This window comes from Piliocolobus tephrosceles, chromosome 11, assembly GCF_002776525.5.
Source record: "Piliocolobus tephrosceles isolate RC106 chromosome 11, ASM277652v3, whole genome shotgun sequence".
Taxonomy (NCBI): Eukaryota; Metazoa; Chordata; class Mammalia; order Primates; family Cercopithecidae; genus Piliocolobus; species Piliocolobus tephrosceles.
The window spans coordinates 92,662,320-92,681,191 of NC_045444.1; the positions used below are offsets into that span (position 1 = coordinate 92,662,320).

General features: G+C 41.9%; 1 protein-coding gene across 6 annotated transcripts in view; it reads right to left on the minus strand.

The window, feature by feature from the left end:
- GPR1 (G protein-coupled receptor 1) overlaps nucleotides 1-18,103 on the minus strand; it is a 48,563-nt gene extending 30,460 nt beyond the window's left edge. The window contains exons 1-3 of one of the 6 annotated variants that reach the window (XM_023217006.1): nucleotides 17,868-18,103; nucleotides 17,420-17,671; nucleotides 13,338-13,452 (exon numbers count right to left, since the gene is read on the minus strand). The gene's annotated coding sequence lies outside the window, so the exon portion shown is untranslated. Of the gene's footprint in view, nucleotides 1-13,337; nucleotides 13,457-13,578; nucleotides 13,660-17,419; nucleotides 17,672-17,867 lie in introns of those variants that run through there. The other 5 variants (XM_023217016.1, XM_023217043.1, XM_023216997.1 and 2 more) reach the window with 5 other exon arrangements.
- Between the last annotated feature and the right edge of the window lie 769 nt (nucleotides 18,104-18,872).

Sequence of the window (18,872 nt, forward strand, 5' to 3'; positions counted from 1 at the left end):
CTCAGAATATATAAACTATTACTCTAATTTTCTTTTCTATCTCGAGTCCCTTCCAATTTCCTATCTTTCCTCTATTTCCAGTGTCCTAGTTCCTATGTTCTTTTTCTTTTTTCTAGAGACAGGATCTTGCTCGGTTGCCCAGGCTAGAATATAGTGGCTTGATCATACTTAATTGCAGCCTCAACTCCTGGGCTCAAGTGATCTCGCCTCATCCTCCCAAGTAGCTGGGACTCCAGGCACGTGCCACCAAGCCCAGCTTAGTTCCTGTTTTCTTATTTGTAGATGCTGCTTTGCATGTTTTTCTTAGCCCAGCATAGATACTAAATCAAATACATTGATCAAGCTTACCATATAAACGTTTTGGTACCATCAGTTCCTGTTCCTTCATCGATGATCTCAGGAACTGGGGAAGAAACCATGACTAAACCGTTCTAGGTTTATTGTGAATGACAAAAGATAATATATGTTAGGGCATAGCACAGTGTCTGGATCATAGTAAGAGCTCAATAAATGTGCAATATCATTGTTATGATTTTACTTGATTCTTTCATTAGAGTGTATTATGAAATATTTCACATGACTTACATGACTTTGCTGAAACATAGCAAATTCTTGGGTTTCTAGCTAATTTAATGATCAATGGTTCTAATTAGAGAACTCATTGGTGGTTACTGGTTTTTTTTTTTTTTTTTTTTTTTTGAGACAGAGTCTCGCTCTGTCACCCAGGCCAGAGTGTAGTGGCATGATCTCGGCTCACTGTAACTTCCGCCTCCAGGGTTCAAGCAATTCCTCTGCCCTCAGCCTCCTGAGTAGCAGGGATTACAGGCGTGAGCCACTGCGCCCAGTTTGCGGTTACTTTTGATGGCATTTTGGATCTGGGTTTCATCCTACGAGAAAACATCAACTGAAAGACTGCTGTGAGCCACAAAATAATGGTTTCCTGCTGTTACAGTAAAGCTACCCTGTGTTTATTCCATCCTTGAAAAAGTGGCACATTCTGATCTTGTGATAATGTTCTACCAAAGGAGTTATTTATTTTGCAGCAAAAGATTTGCATAGATTAGTTCATTTCTTGTGATGAATATCAGTACAACATAACCAGGCTACTTGCTATGATCTCACTGACCTCCTATAATCCAGCTGGCTCAAAGGAGCAATCAGTTGTTTGCCTTAGCAAGAGATACATTTTGTTTACTCTCTTAAGTTTGATGAATATATCATTTACTGATTGCTTGAGAAAAAAGTAAAAAGAAGTGGTCATCATGTGGGAAATTAGTAAACAGCATCCAGTGATTCTGAGCAGATTCCATTTACCATATCTAGAAAATAGGTCTTTATTTTCAAAAATCAGTATTTTATTTATTTAAGGCTGAAAGATGTGTGAATATTCTTGTAAATGTTCAAATAACAAGTTAAAATAGCTAAACTTTTTTTTTAACTGACTTCATTTTGGGAAATCTAACATATTTCTGAGGAAGTCTCAAAATATGACATTTTTTCTTTCTGTTTTTGGAAACAGAGTCTGTCTCCAGGCTAGAGAGCACTAGCACGATCATAGCTCACTGCAGCCTCGAATTCCTGGGCTCAAGTGGTCCTCCCACCTCAGCCTTCCCAGTAGCTGGGACTACAGGTGTGCACCACCACACGCAGCTAATTTTTTTTTTTTTTTTAATTTGGGGTAGAGACGGGGGTCTTACTATGCTGCTCATTCTGCTCTTGAACTCCTGGACTCAAGTGATCTTCTTGCCTTGGCCTCCCAAAGTGGTGGGATTTTAGGTGTGAGGTGAAAATGCCACTTTCACACAGTGTTTGGTGTATTATTATTATTATTATTATTTTTTGAGACAGAGTTTTGCTCTTGTTGCCCAGGCTGGAGTGCAATGGCGCGATCTCGGCTCACCGCAACCTCTGCCTCCCAGGTTCAAGTGATTCTCCTGCCTCAGCCTCCCTAGTAACTGGGATTACAGGCATATGCCACCACGCCCAGCTAATTTTGTATTTTTAGTAGAGGTGGGGTTTCTCCATGTTGGTCAGGCTGGTCTCGAACTCCCGACCTCAGGTGATCCGCCCGCCTCCCAAAATGCTGGGATTACAGGCATGAGCCACTGTGCCCAGCCTGTTTGGTGTATTATAATCCTTCCTACAAGACAAGCAGTTTTCAGTGTGTGCTGAAATACACCCTTCCCCACTCAACTACCAAAAACCCAAAAGGAAGATCATGGAGAAACACCATATTTATCTATGAAATATCATTCCAGAACAAGGAGTCATTCCCTGACAAGAAAGAAACCATTTCATTTTACCATCTACATTTTTCCCAACTTGTTTGTTGTATGTAAAGAACTGTAATTAAGTATGCATTTATATGTATGTGTTAATAGGGATAAAATCATTCTAAAGGTGGACGGTTTTATTTTGAATACAGTTAATAAAATGAGAGTCCCATTGGGGCACAATGACAAATGGAAAGGCCATGTTTAATGTTATCAATACAACTGGGTGATAGAATAAATAATTTATATCAACATGGCATTTTCCATATAGCAACCAAAAATTTATTTGACTAAGCTTTTATCTTCTAAGCTTACTGGTGGTTTTAGAATTAAAGAGAAAATCGCCAGCTCTTCTAAAGGGTAAGTGGTACTTTCAAATGTTACTTCCCTAAATGAACTCTTCCCTGCCTCCACAAACCTATGCCCCAGCCTAAATCAGGGCCCCTACTCTAAGCTCCTCACTTAGAGCAACTATTATTATGTATGTGGAGGCTTATTTCAAGAATGTCTGTCTCGGCCACCAGCCTGTGGGTTTGCTTACCTTCATACTCCCAGAGCCTAGCACAGTGCCTGGCAAACAGTAAGGCTCAATAGTATTTATTGAAGGAAAGACTATTCAGTAGGTTTTGATAAAGGCATTCATGTGTCTGGGCATCTTGGCAGTAACTATTTTGTCTGAGAAGACAAACGTGAACTGGAGAAGAGAATTTGAATTCTTGATTATCATCAAATCCATTAGTTCCTGTTTCAGTTCCCCCCCACCTTGTTTTTTTTTTTTTTTTTTATCAAAAGCATTAAAAGAATGTTGAATACCTAGAAAAGCCAGCCCCACTCCTGAGAGGTGTGTTCAATCTGTTTAGTCACTTCCCTAGACCAGCACTTCTGACTGACAACAGGTCCCATTTCCAGGAAAAGATGATGAGATTTTTCTCTAAACTGGTATGAGGAGCAAACCATTGTCACTGTCATGTGTTGCTTATAATTTTTTTTTTTTAGACAGAGTCTCTTGCCTGTTGCCCAGACTGGAGTGCAGTAGCATGATTTTGGCTCACTGCAACCTCCGCCTCCAGGGTTCAGCGATTCTCCTGCCTCAGCTTCCAGAGTATCTGGGACAACAAGCGTGTTCCACCCCACTTGGCTAATTTTGTATTTTTAGTAGAGATGGGATTTTGCCATGTTGGCCAGGCTGGTCTCAAACTCCTGACCTCAGGTGATCCATCTGCCTCGGCCTCCCAAAGTGCTGGGATTACAGGCGTGAGACACCATGCCCGCCCTGTTGCTTATAATTAAAACCAGTTGACCTAATTCCACTCAAAGGAAGCAAGTACCAACCACATCTAATTATGCAAATAGCACTTAACACATACAGTAATACTCCGCATTTCCTGAGTGCTTGTTAAGTACAGTACAATGCTAAGCAATTCACATGCATTGTCACATTTAACTCTCACAAGAATCCTGGGAGGTACTGTTATTATTCCCACAAGGCTAAGAGAGCTTTGGCACTTAGCAAAAGTGGTGAAGACCAGACTAAACATCCGGGTCTGTCTGACCTCAGGGCCTTTATTTTTTTTTAATTTTTTTGAGACGGAGTTTTGCTCTTGTTGCCCAGGCTGGAGTGCAATGGCACGATCTCGGCTCACCGCAACCTCTGGCTCCTGGGTTCCAGCAATTCGCCTGCCTCTGTCTCCCAAGTGGCTGGCATTTGCCACCATGTCCAGCTAATTTTGTATTTTTAGTAGAGACAGAGTTTCTCCATGTTGGTCGGGCTGGTCTCGAACTCCTGACCTCAGGTGATCCGCCCACTTCGGCCCCTCAAAGTGCCGGGTTTACAGACATAAACCACTGCGTCCAGGCAGGGCCTTCCTTCTTAATCCCTGCACACACAGTCTCTCTGAGGAATGATCTTTTAAGGTGTTCATCTCCCTTGCTAAACTAAGAACATCAAGGGCAAGGAATAACTTTTACTTATCCTTTTATCTCACAAGGAGCAGCGTGCTCAGTAGGTGCTCAATGAATGTCTTGTGAAAGAAGACGGAAGTGCTTTCTCAATCATCAAAACTATGTTATGTTTAGGCTGGGTGTGGTGGCTCATGCCTGTAATCCCTGCAGTTTGGGAGGCAGAGGTGGGAGGATTGCTTGAGGCCAGGAGTTTGAAACCAGTCTGGGAAACATAATGAGACCTCCGTTTCTACAAAATCAAGAAAGTAGCCAGGCATGGTGGTATATCCCTGGAGTCCTAGCTACTGAGAAGTGGGAGGATTACTTGGGCCCAGGAGGTCGAGGTTACAGTGAACTGTGATAGTGCTACTGCATTCCAGCCTGGGCAACAGAGAGAGCCATGTCTCAAAAACAAACAAACAAACAAACAAACGTTATGCTTACTATGGTTTGAATGTGTAGGAATACACAAAACAAATATTTATATAAAATGAGACAAATATTTACATATATAAATCTATGTACCTTTTTTTTTTTTCCAGACAGGGTCTCACTCTGTCATGCAGGCTAGAATGCAGTGGCATGATCACATCTCATTGCAGCCTCCACCTTCCAGGCTCCAGCAGTCCTCCTGCCTCAGCTTCCTAAGTAGCTGGGACCTCCTGCCTCATCTTCCTAAGTAGCTGGGACTACAAGGAATGTACTACCATGCCCGGATAATTCTTAAATTTTTGGTAGAAACAAAGACTCACTACGGTGCCCAGGCTGGTCTTGAACTCTTGGGCTCAAGCAATCCTCCCATCTTGGCCTCCCAAAGTGCTGGAACTACAGGTGTGGGCCACTAGTCCCAGCCTTCTATTTTTATTAAAATTTAATCCACTTTTTATGTCAAAGCATAAGAAACTGCCATTTTGTTAGATCAAAAATGGTCAAGGTCACAGCCAGTCTCGGTGACTCACACCTGTAATCCCAACACTTTGGGAAGCTGAGGTGGGTAGATCACTTGAGGCTAGGAGTTGGAGACCAGCCTGGCCAACATGGTGAAACTCTGTTTCTACTAAAAATACAAAAATTAGCCAGGCATGGTGGCGCACGCCTGTAATCCCAGCTACTCTGATGGCTGAAACGTGAGAATCGCTTGAACCCAGGAGGTAGCGGTTGCAATGAGCTGAGATTGCACCCATCGCACTTCAGCCTGGGTGACAGAGTGAGACTCTGTCTCAAAAAATAAATAAATAAATAAATAAATAAATAAATAAATAAATAAATAAATAAAATAACACTTTTTTGTTGTTGTTTGTTTTTTTCAGCTTTTAAGTTCTGGGATACAGGTGTAGGATGTGCAGGTTTGTTACATAGCTAAATGATTTGTGTCAGGGTGGTTTGCTGCACAGATCAACCCATCACCTAGGTATTAAGCCCAGCATCCATTAGCTTAGCTATTCTTCCTGATGCTGTCTTTCCCCCAGCCCTCCCACATGCCCCCAGTGTGTTGTTACTCCTATGTATCCATGTGTTTTCATCATTCAGTTCTCACTTATAAGTGAGATATAAGTGAGAACATGCCGTGTTGCCGTGTTTGGTTTTCTTTTTTCTTTCTTTCTTTTCTTTTTTTTTTCTGAGACCGAGTCTCACTCTGTCACCCAGACTGGAGTGCAGTGGCACAATCTTGGCTCACTGCAACCTCTGCCTCCCAGGTTCAAGCAATTCTCGTGCCTCAGTCTCCCAAGTAGCTGGGACTACATGTGTGCGCCACCATGACTGGCTAATTTTTGTGTTTTTAACAGAGACAGGGTTTTGCCATGTGGACCAGGCTGGTCTTGAACTCCTGACTTCAGGTGATCTGCCTGCCTCAGCCTCCCAAAGTGCTGGGATTACAGGCCTAAACCACCGTGCCTGGCCCCATGTTTGGTTTTCTGTTCCTGTATTAGTTTGCTGAGGATAATGGCTTCCAGCTCCATCCATGTCCCTGCAAAGGATGTGATCTAATTCCTTTTCATGGCTGCATAGTATTACATGGTGTATATGAGCCACGCTTTCTTTATCCAATCTATTACTGATGGGCATTTAGGTTGATTCCAGGTCTTCGCTATTGTGAATAGCAAATAGCATTTTTACTTTTTTTTTTTTTTTTTTTTGAGACACAGTTTCGCTCTTACTGCCCAGGCTGGAGTGCAATGGCACAATCTCAGCTCACCGCAACCTCCGCTTCCCAGGTTCAAGCAATTCTCCTGCCTCAGCCTCCCAAGTAGCTGGGATTACAGGCATGTGCCACCATGCCAGGCTAATTTTTTTGTATTGTTAGTAGAGAAGGGGTTTCTCCATGTTGGTCAGGCTGGTCTCGAACTCCCGACCTCAGGTGATCCGTCCGCTTCGGCCTACCAAAGTGCTTGGATTACAGGCGTGAGCCACTGTGCCCAGCCTGCAAATATCATTTTTTTTTTTTTTTTTTTTGAGACGGAGTCTTGCTCTGTCGCCCAGGCTAGAGTGCAGTGGCCGGATCTCAGCTCACCGCAACCTCTGCCTCCTGGGTTCACGCCATTCTCCTGCCTCAGCCTCCCGAGTGGCTGGGACCACAGGCGCCCACCACCTCGCCCGGCTAATTTTTTGTATTTTTAGTAGAGACGGGGTTTCACCGTGTTAGCCAGGAGGGTCTCGATCTCCTGACCTCGTGATCCGCCCGTCTCGGCCTCCCAAAGTGCTGGGATTACAGGCTTGAGCCACCGCGCCCGGCCAAATATCATTTTTATATGGCACAACTGAATAAAGAAAAGGCTTTGTCAACTCTCACTTATACAGTTAAGTAAAATGTTTCATTGCCAGATTTTTCCACTCAATTAGAGGTTTATCATTATAAACTGTTAAAGACAGAGTTTTGTGAAAAATTAAGGATGTCATATCTATATGCCATTTTTTCTAGGTTCAATGATCTAACATTGATTCAACTTCGTATTTTATTATTTTTCATGCCATTAGGGACAATTTGGTCCTAATGAAAATTCAAGCAGGCACATATATTTTCCTACCTGGATTCTCCACTTTTTTCAAGCTGCCAGATTGTCTACCTCCTTTCAAACTCATTCTCCATGAAGTCTTTTCTTTTTCTTTCTTTTTCAGATTAACTCCACCTTTATCCCATGCCTGACCTACCCCTTAGTGTTCCTCAAGCACTTTCATAATGACGATAGTTCACGTGTTTATAGTGATCACTTTTTGTTGAATATTAGTCTCCACTGTATCCAGTTATGTAAAGCACTTAACATGGAGGAACTTTACCCAATTCATTCAGTTACTTTGTGTTTTGTTTTGTTTTTTGAGACGCAGTCTTGCTCTGTCTCCCAGGTTGGAGTGCAGTGGCATGATCTTAGCTCACTGCAGCCTCTGCCTCCCGGGTTCAAGCAATTCTCCTGTCTTAGCCTCCCAAACAGCTGGGACTACAGGTGCACGCCACCACTTCTGGCTAATTTTTGTATTTTTAGTAGAGACAGCACCTCTACTAAAGGCTGGTCTCAAATTCCTAGCCTCAGGTGATCCGCCTGCCTCAGCCTCCCAAAGTGCTGAGATTATAGGCATGAGCCACCATGCCCAGCCTTCATTCAATTATCATACTAGGAGATTGACTGGTTGACTTGGAAGGTTAACTTTTTTTGTGTTTTGTATAAAAAGAAACAAAATTAGCATTTCAGAGAGTGACCTTGGGTGCCATTTAAACACATGTGAAATCTGCTTTGCTTTTGCATGATTCCGGAGGGAAGACTACAACCTCTCCTTATTGAATTCCTTATGTGCTAAACTTTGTGAAAGAAATTACTTTTTCCATTTCACTTTACGCAAGACTTTGTCATCTAGGGACTGCCAGTGATAACAACAGGGCCTCCTGTTTCTAGTGTTCCAAGAACACCTCCCCAACCCACTGGTAGGCCTCTGTGGAATTTTAAAACTCCACTCAGTGCAAACAATGGGAGCTTCCTGATCCTAGTTGGGTGACCTGGCTTTGTGCACAGCTGGATTATCTGGCCTGGTTAAATTCTGAAATTGTATATGCAGATCAGCAACACTGGGGTTACAGGATTTAAAGACTTAAGTCAGAACCTTCATTACACATTTGAGTTAGATGTGTATTTCCTAGAAGATAGTAATGGGCAGTCTTGTCAAGAATAGACAGTGAAAAATGTCAAGTGCCATACAAATATATTTTGGTTGTAACCTGAAAAATTCCTCCATTGACAGTGGGTACAAATGGGGTAGTATTTACAGTTGTAACTCAGGAGTCATTGGAGTGTCCCCATTGACTGGTACATTGACTTCTGTGTTTGCCAGAGAAACATGCTCGAAAAGAGTTCTCTAAAAAAAGTGTTTGCAGTCCCAGCTACTCAGGAGGCTGAGGCAGGAGAATCGCTTGAACCTGGGAGGTGGAGGTTGCAGTGAGCTGAGATTGCGTAACTGCACTCCAGCCTGGGTAATAGAGCGAAAACTCTGTCTAAAAAAAAAAAAAGTATTTCCAGGCCCAGGCAAGTTACATGTGTTTGTGTACAAGTCTGCTCCTCCTTGGGTGCCATGTTTCTACAGGTATGCTGCCATATTACTGGGCTTCTTGTCTTGTCAAAATTGGGTAGAGCTTTAGGATGATGTGAAGGTAGGAGGCCAGAGAATTCCATTCTCTTATGATATATATATTTTTTGTTGTTAAAGTCGTCCCAAAATAGGGCTGCCTGTGCTCCGAGATTTTAGTGGAAACAACTCTTTCCATTTTTATTTTTATTTTATATATTTTTTTGAGACAAAGTCTTGCTCTGTCACCCAGGCTGGAGTGCAGTGGCGCAATCTTGGCTCACCACAACCTCTGCCTCCTGGGTTCAAGTGATTCTCCTGCCTCAGCCTCCTGAGTAGCTGGGATTACAGTGTGCACTACCACGCTCAGCTAATTTTTGTATTTTTAGTAGAAATGGGGTTTTGCCATGTTGGCCAGGCCGGTCTCGAACTCCTGACCTCAGGTGATCCACCTGCCTCAGCCTCCCATAGTGCTGAGATTATAGGCATGAGCCACTGTGCCCAGCCTTTCCATTTTTATTTGCATACTGATCTCACATTTCCTCTCCTCTCAGAGGTCAAAGGCTGTGCCAAGCTCCTCCCTCCCAGTAAGTTCTTCTGCAAGGCTACTCAGGCCAGGAAGGACTTCTGGTATGCCCCAACAGCTGGCCAAAGTCCAGATCTTCTCATCTCACTAGGACCTATGATGGCACACCAAAACCCTCACACCTTCTCACCTTCCCCATGAACTGTGAGCCTTCATACTTCAGTTCAGATCCAATCCCTTCCTTTTCTGAACTCTATATTCTCTAGGCACTACACAATTTTAAAACTTCTTAGTTTATGAACTTAATTCTGCATCCCAGGCAGCACAACTCAAAGCTTTCTGAGGTTAACAACTCACCATTAAAATACCCTGTCTTCTCCCATCACACTAACTGAGGGTTCAGTCAATATTTGCTTGATCGACAATGACAAATATAGGTGGATTCTCTTAGTTAAGGCTAAACACCTCTCCGACAGGGGAAAATATTAGACTTCTAAATAAGTAACCCAAATTTTACAGTTTCCATCTTCCTCTGCCTGACGATGAAGGTGAAAACTGAGAGTAAAACAAAAATATTACATCATCCAAAAAGCCCTAACATACCTTATTTATTTGCTTTGTTGAATTCTTTTTATCACAAAACAGGTCTTTATTTGCACCTGTCCTGTAGAGAGTTGCTGTTTGCAATGTTTCACACACTCGATTTACATGGGCTAGCTGAGTTTGTTTGCTGAATAAAAGGCAAAGAGACCAAGTTTGGGCAATTGGATCTCCCCTAGGTCAATTTGCTTCGCCCAGAGATAAACTTTTCTGTAGGCAAAGCCAGGTCCCATTCCTCACCCCTGCCCTTCTCCACTCCAATGAAGGGAGGATTGCATAATTTCTAGCAAAAATTTGTGCCTGATTCATGTTATATTTTATTCCTATTGATGCCACTTTCTTTAACAATGAAGAACATTTTCCCACTTATTTGAGTCTCAGTAAAATAATCGGAACATAATAAGATCAAGTTCATATTGAAAAATATGAAAACAGTGTCTGAATAGAAGATCTTTTTCACTAAATATTAAGTACCCATTGTATATGCTAGATAACCCATTATATAGATCACACTGAGTAACAACTTAATAAGAAGGGGTAAAAAAAATCCAAAAAGGAATTGGAGAGTTTTGGAAGGAATCTTGTCCTTTTGATTTATTGTACAGGAAAGGAAGCTGAGGTCCAGAGTTTACACTGCCTCATGCCATGAGACAAGTTAGAGGCAAAGCTCAGGACGACTTGGCAAAATCAAAATTACAAGTATAAAGATATTGTGCAGTTATAGATTTGAGGCATATTTGGAAATTGTCCAAGTTCAAGAGAGTGCTATGTTATTAATCTTGATTTAACTAGTTATGCCTTTTCTACCTTTTAATTTTGTACTACCAGTTTTTTTTTTTGTGGCATAGTGTCTATTACTTTTGTTAAATATTTGATGAGGCAGTAGCCATACTGAAGTTAATGTCACCAAAGAAACCAGGTGAATTAGGACTGAATATCACCACCAGATTTAAAAGTTTAACTTTGTGGTTTATATGGTAATTCAGACCTGAAAAAAAATAGATGGTTATTTTTTTCCCTAGAGACAGGGTCTCACTATATTGCCCAGGCTGGACTCCATCTCTTGGGTTCAAGAGATCCTCCTGCCTCAGCCTCCTGAGTAGCTAGGACTCTAACTGTACACCACTGCACCTGGCAATATTATAAATTTTTAACGTTATAAAAATAATGTACCATTAGACTAAGTTTGGGGAAAAGGAATGGATATATTGCCTGAAGCAGTATAGAATACACAAGGGTGGCATAAAAACTATTTTGAGCAGAAGGGATTTGAGTTCTGAAATCTCTTATCTGCCTAAAAGCAGAGCCTTCCAAAAGAACTCAAGAGGCCGGGCGCGGTGGCTCAAGCCTGTAATCCCAGCACTTTGGGAGGCTGAGATGGGCGGATCACGAGGTCAGGAGATCGAGACCATCCTGGCTAACACAGTGAAACCCCATCTCTACTAAAAAAAAAAATACAAAAAACTAGCCGGGCGAGGTGGCAGGCGCCTGTAGTCCCAGCTACTCGGGAGGCTGAGGCAGGAGAATGGGGTAAACGCAGGAGGCAGAGCTTGCAGTGAGCTGAGATCCGGCCACTGCACTCTAGCCTGGGCGACAGAGCGAGACTCCGTCTCAAAAAAAAAGAACTCAAGAAACTTTAACTTGCCATAGATTCCCTCCCTGGAAGCAATCAGGGAAGACTGACCCTTATCACCAGAGATGAGAAGTCTGCACCACACCTGAACAGATATTGTCACCAAAACTATCATATCACTGGTCTGTTCTCCTAAGGACCCATTTATGTTTCCAAAAAGTCATTTGTTTTCCCATAAGTGCCCTTCTCTTCCATTTCTCCTATTCTGTTAAGATGGCATATATAAAGCAAAACAAAAAACAAAAAAACACACACATTAAAAAAAAAAGAAAAAAAAAGATGGCATGTGAGCCCCAAATTCTAACTGCCCATCTGAGTCACTTGTTTTTTTTTTTTGCTTTTTTTTAAAGATAGGGTTAGGTTCTGGTTGCCCAGGCTGGAATGCAGTGGCACAATCATAGCTCACTCAGCAACTTCTGAGTCACGTTTACCTGGGAACGCCCATATCTACATACATACAATTAAATTTTGTTTTCTCTTGCTAATCTTTCTTCTGTCAATTTCATTTGCTGGTGCCTAATAATAAATCTAAGAGGGAACAGAAGTTTTTTCTCCTTGACACATCTATAATCTCACCATCAGAGTAACACATCTATTATCAGTTTTGCATATTCAATCTTTTCTACTTCATTTATTTTTACATGATTATAATTCTGGTTAACATGATCTGTTATTAAATATTTATCTCAGGGACATGACAATTAGTGGTCAAGTAACAGAAAATGTATGACCTTTTATAAACTAAGTGACTTAAATCAGATAAAATAATAAAATAGGCCATGAAAAACATAATAATCTAGTGTCTGGAAGATGTACAAATATGATGAGAATTATTCACTAAGAATAATTACTTGTAACTTGAGACCCAGGAAAGGTCCCTTGGCCTTTTTTTTTTTTTTTTTTGTTTAAACGAAAATACCATTGGATTCATGTAACAACAGGTTTGTGGATTCTTGAGTGAATGAGTCTGCCTTAAGTGAAAAAGGCAGTTTAAGAGCATTATTGCCAGTGAAAGTTCTGTTGTCACACTTTATTTGGTTTTCATTAGTTTTCTTTTGGAGGAAAAGATAAAAGGCAATTGGTGCTCACAGTTTCTGACTAGAAAAGGAACAACTGAATAGCTGAACCCTTCTCTCCCACAGTCTTCCCTGCATTTAGCCATCTACCCCTTGTTGGGAGAGCCCAGATGCCAATTATTCTAATAAGAAATTGATAGCGAGATTCGACAAGGCAACAACAACAAAGAAATGGGAGAGCGCAACAAACCACAAATCTTTCATCATAAAAATGGGGAGCCAGTGGCAGGGAACCGCATTACAACTCAGTTTAGAACTTTTTTCCCACCTTGTAATCTAAAGAGGGCGATATCAGTTTTCCTCTCAGAGTACCAATTTTTTTCTACTAGTTTCTCAACAGTGAGTCTTCCACAAATGATGTTTGACTATTTCTAGATCACAACTCCTTAAAAGCCAGATTTATGAGCTGTAATTATGTAGGTAAAAGCTGAGAAAATTACTGAAAGTTCTTCTTTGTCCGCCCACCCCAGCAACATGCTCATTTTCTCTCTTGCAGTGTTTTAGGATTAATCAGCAGCTGTAGCGAACCCTGTAGGATCGTCCCTAAACACTTTTGCCAAGACCAAAAATATGAATCTGCAGACAGAGCATTTTGTAAACGATCAGTAGTCCTTTTCCTTTTTTTACCAGCTGGTAGTTAGTCAAATACTGTTTTGTAAATAAATCATCTGCAGGAATTCTCATCAGGTCAGCTGTAAATGTGTCAGTTTGAGGAAAACAAACAGGACAGCACTTACCAGTTAATTTTCTGTGAGGAGAGAAGCTATTGTCATGCCTGGGTGTACCTTCCCGGTTTCAGAATGAAATGGAGGGTGGTGTTCAGAACGGCTGCATTCCTCATTCCACTTTTATCTGGCTTTTGAAATGACAGTGTAGGGAAGAATGATGTTGGGTTTTGAATGTGGTTCTTCCCTTCCCCCACCACCCTCCATAAAAATTCATCATGCAATCCTAGAGAAAAGTAAGCAATGAACATACTGTACAAATTAATTCTTTCGACCAGCATGTGTTGGTGTAACAAGTTTGTTTTTTGAATGGAAATCACTGCTACTAGCTGTTCTGCAGGCTGAAAATCAGTTATGGATGGGGGGCACCCACCCCTCCTTTATCTGGGCAGGCTTTTGCTTATGAAAAGTCAAGTTAAATTAGCAGAGATGGAATGTTCTTCAAATGCACGGTATAAGGCTCATCAGGAGATTTTACTTTCTGTGCTTCAGTGTGTCCTAATAGTGAAGAGATGGAATCACATATTGGTTAATTGTGAATTTTAACTTTTTTTTTTTTTTTTTTTGAGTCGGAGTCTCACTCTGTCACCCAGGCTAGAGTGCAATGGCACAATCTCGGCTTACTGCAACCTCTGCCTCCCAGGTTCAAGTGATTCTCCTGCCTCAGCCTCCCGAGTAACTGGGATTACAGGCACCCGCCACCATGCCTGGTTAATTTTTGTATTTTTAGTAGAGACGGGGTTTCACCATGTTGGCCCTGCTGGTCTTGAATTCCTGACCTCAGGTGATCCACCCACCTCAGTCTCCCAAAGTGCTGGGATTACAGGCATGAACCACCATGCGTGGCCTTAAAGATTTGATTTTTTTTTTTTTTGAGATGGAGTCTCGCTCTGTTGCCCAGGCTGCAGTGCAGTGGTGTGATCACGGCTCACGGCAACCTCCACCTCCCTTGTTCAAGGAATTCTCCACGTCAGCCTCCTAAGTAGCTGGGATTACAGGCATGCGCCACCATGCCCAGCTAATTTTTTTGTATTTTAGTAGAGATGGGGTTTCACCATATTGGCCAGGCTGGTCTCGAACTCCTGACCTTGTGACCCACCCACCTCAGTCTCCCAAAGTGCCCGGCCTAAAGGTTTGATTTTTATCCCTGGTCACCATCTGTGGGCCTGGCAGATGTGGGCACATCTGTGTACCTGAGGCAGGACTCAGAATTCATAAATTCAAGGGATGAGAAGTGTGGAACTGGAAGGTAGGCACACCTTGATGTGGCGAGCTTACCTCTGACAGCTAGCTATCTTTATTTATTATTTATTATTATTATTATTATTATTTTTTGAGATGGAGTCTTACTCTGTTGCCCATCGTGGAGTGCAGTGGCGCAGTCTCGGCTCACTGCAAGCTCCGCCTCCCGGGTTCACGCCATTCTCCTGCCTCAGCCTCCCGAGTAGCTGGGACTATAGGCGCCCGCCACCACACCTGGCTAATATATATATATATATATATATTTTTTTTTTTTTTGTATTTTTAGTAGAGACGGGGTTTCACCATGTTAGCCGGGATGGTCTCGATCTCCTGACCTCGTGATCCCCCCGCCTCGGCCTCTCAAAGTGCTGGGATTACAGGCGTGAGACACTGAGCCCAGCTGCTATCTTTATTTTTGAATGGTCTAACTTCAGCTTAACAATGTGATCCCTGAAATTGCACATTGTTAGGCCGTGAAAGGTCAGCTGCCAGAGAAGCACAGGATTTTGTTTTTGTCCACTGTTGAAGACCAAGTGTAGGAAATCTAAAGCAGGAATTCTCACGGTGGGGGTCGGAAAAAGTGGGGAGCACTTTTTCAAACTATAAATATCCCTCTGCTCTATAAGAATATATGCTCTTCCACACCTACCCGCAATCCCTTGATTCAATCTTGGCATATTTTTCAGTGTTTTGTGAGACCAGATGAATAGATGTGGTCAGTGAAGGGAGTACTTAAGTAGAGCTCTGCTAGTTTCCATTTTTTTGCATTAGCAGTATTAGTATTTACTATAGTCTATACTATGTTCTGTAATCACACAAAATCACAATTTCATCTGTAAAAGTCATTATTGAGGAGAATCTCAGGAAGTTTTGGTTACTTTATATGAGTTTATTTTTGGCTGTAGAGCAGGAACCATTGAGTAGCAAAGAATATAAAAAGCGACAAGAGAAATGACATTGATCAAGGACTGTCCTATGTGCCAAGGGTAGTTTAACCACAGTACACAATGAAACCCAGGAAACTGTATGCATTTTTATGTTTTAGCCACCACCTAAAACAATTAAAACATATGCTTTCTTAGCTTTGAAATTAGTCCAAGAAACAATAAATAAAAGGAATAATAAATAAAATATCTCTGCAAATGTGCCTTATAGTTTGATGTATGTTTGAAGAGCTTCCCTTTGACACACTAAGGCATGACTTGCAGTTGATCTGTTATGCAAAAGGAGCTGAAGTGCTCAGGTGTACTAGAGATAAGCTACTTGCCACCTCGGAGCATTAAGGGTATAGTAGATACCAGCCAGGCTGTTTGGTGCATCGGTTAAGCTGGTGGGCCAGTTAATTGGAGATCTGTTAAGAGAGCCTTTCGTGTAAGTGGCAGAGTTGGGGTTTGGTTCCAGACGTTCTGACTTCAAATACCATTATCTTAAGAGACTTAATCATTGGGCTATCCATCTCCTTATTGGAAGAGACATTTACAGAATTGAGTGTATGAGAGGAAGGGATAGCAAAACTTCTGCCAGGTAGAAGGATTTCAGGACAGTTTTGCCACTTTTAAAAAAATCATTTGCAAATTTTCTGAAGGCTGTTATGGCTAGTATTTCAAGGGGTTTCTTTTTATAATATATATTTTTTATTTTTAAAACTAGAGACAGGAGCTGGGCGTGGTGGCTCACACCTGAAATCCTAGCACTTAGGGAGGTGGAGGTGGGTGGATCACCTGAGGTCTGGAGTTCGAGACCAGCCTGACCAATATGGTGAAACCCTGTCTCTACTAAAAATACAAAAATTAGCCAGAAGTGGTGGTGTGCGCCTGTAGTCCCCAGCTACATGGGAGGCTGAGGCAGGAGAATCGCTTGAACCAGGAGGTAGAGGTTGCAGTGAGCCGAGATAGTGCCACTGCACTCCCGCCTGGGCAACACAGCAAGACGCTGTCTCAAAATAAAAATAAAAATAGAGACAGGGTCTCACTGTATTGCTCAGGCAGGTCTTAAATTTCTGGGCTCAAGTAATCCTCCTGCCTCAGCCTCCCAAAGTACTGGGATTACAGGCATAGGGCACCATGCCTGGTCTCAATGGGTTTTTGACAGGAGAATGTGTACAAGGAGGTCTATAGGGCCAACTGGGCTCAGAGATGGAAGATACACAATGCCACTATCATATTATTCTGGGGAATAGGATCTCCCATTTCATACAAATAGCACTTCTCCACTAATGCTTGAAATATCACGATTAGAAAACTGTTCTTTTGAAGATATTACATTGTAAAAGAGAAGATTCATATTAATCTAATGAAGCTTTAATAGTGAGAAAGGGTTGGGCGATTTTAAGTGGGTCATCCCCTCCCCTCCCATCAACCCCACGAGAAAAATTGGGGTTGCCAAATTCGCCTTTCATCTTTTGATATCATTAAGGTTAGTATTATTCTTTCTCTTTCTTGTGTGATGTTAAAATAGCATATTTTCCCCAAACATCTAAAATCTCTGATGATAGAAATTTTAGAAATAGACATTTGGGATAATATTATATCATCAGGTCATATTAATTCTTGTCAATTATCTTTTCTAACCTTTTTTTGTTGTTTGAAAAAGAAATCTGTCTGGAACAAAAGCATTGGAAAAGAGATACACAAAAGGACACTTTCTTACAAAGAAGCTGATTCATGAGAAACAAAGACACTTCAGTTTTTTCCTCCTGTCATACAGGGTGATGACTAGCTTGTGTAAATGCCTTTCTTAGGCCTGGCTCTTCAGGGTAGTCAGGTTGGAGATTACACTTGGGGGCCCTTACTTGGTTAAACTGTGAGGCTGGAGACACACAAAGCTTTTTCCAGAGACTGAAATGGACTCACAGTGGCAGGCTCAGTAGCCCTGGGGGTCACAGCAAGGAACCATGGCAACCCAGCCGTACAGGGAAGTTTTCATCCACTTAAAGCAGAGAATTCTTAAAGGCTTCTAAATGAGGACGAAGCCTTGTCTAGATTCTTGCTTCTAATTCTGTTTTGCCCCATGTAGAAAGTGAGTCTTGAGGATACTCAGTGGGAAAGTCTGCGGAGGACTTAGTTCTCCATCTCTTCCACTAAGATTTCCGAAGTTCTAATTACCTGTAGAAATGCGGGGAACAGCTTCTGTTTTATCTCTACTTTGAATAAACCTTACTTTTAATATGCCAAATGCAAATTCAAAAGAGATCCAGATACAAAGCATTTTTAGGTTGGTTTTCTTAATTACAATCTACTGACTCAGACACATGGCATGCAGGCGGGGTGTGAAGCTTTGGGGGGCAAGGCAAGCACTCACCTCTCGGAAGTTGCCGGTGCCTGTGGCTGCTGCGGGAAAGCGCCTGACCAAAGTTTTCAGGGCTCTGGGCTCTGTCTGAATCCTTGTGGTTTAATGATTTCTCTGGGAGAACAGGTCACAGCTGCCCTGAGTCTAGGAAGTATTTCCTCTCTTTGCAACAAAGGGAGATACATAATCTTTTAAGTTATTGCCCTGGAAAAGGAAATGTGGTTTGCCAGTGGTTAAGTAAATCTGTTGTACATCAGTTAGTCAACAGCATCTGGGTGACACCATTGTTGGCCCTGATTTAAGAGAAAGGGCTGCTGTGGACATTCAGGTCACTCCCAATTACCTACTCTAATTATGCTACTTTTCTCATTAAACTGCAGATAATTGTGGCTATGATGTAAGTGTATCTGGAGTTTTCCAAAATGCCACATTTTAGGAAAGGAAAAGGATCAGATAAAACAGCATATTTTCTCAACCTCTTTAAACTTGTTCAGCTGCTACTTTTGCATTTTTCATTAGGAAATTGGTAGCCTGGGGGCTCACTGCAGCTGTGAATGTGTTTTGTTTGTGAAGCAGTGCTTTCTAGAGTTTGAATTAATTTCCAACCTTTAGAAGTCAGGAATCTTAGCCATCTAGATTATTGGCTCCTCATGAAAAAATCAGCAGATTTGGGTACACTGGACCCATGTCCCAACAAGGATCCTGTTTGAGCTGCCTGCGTAGTGGCTTACTCCCAGCACCACCTGCCCACTTTTGGCAGGGCATTGCGTCCCAGCTCCACACCTTTCTCCTCTGTCCTCCTCACTCATGGACACCGTCTGGATCCTTCAGCAATTTGCACTTTCAATTTTTGTATCTCTTTCTGATTCTTTTCCTGTTGAGTTTCTTCCATTTAGGAAAATTGAATATGCAGAATGATAAGTCACTGGGTGCTTATTTTTATTGCATAAGGAACTTTAGATTTGTTCATTAAAAGAAAATGAATCCCCAATGTTTCCCTACTAAAACTTGAATGCA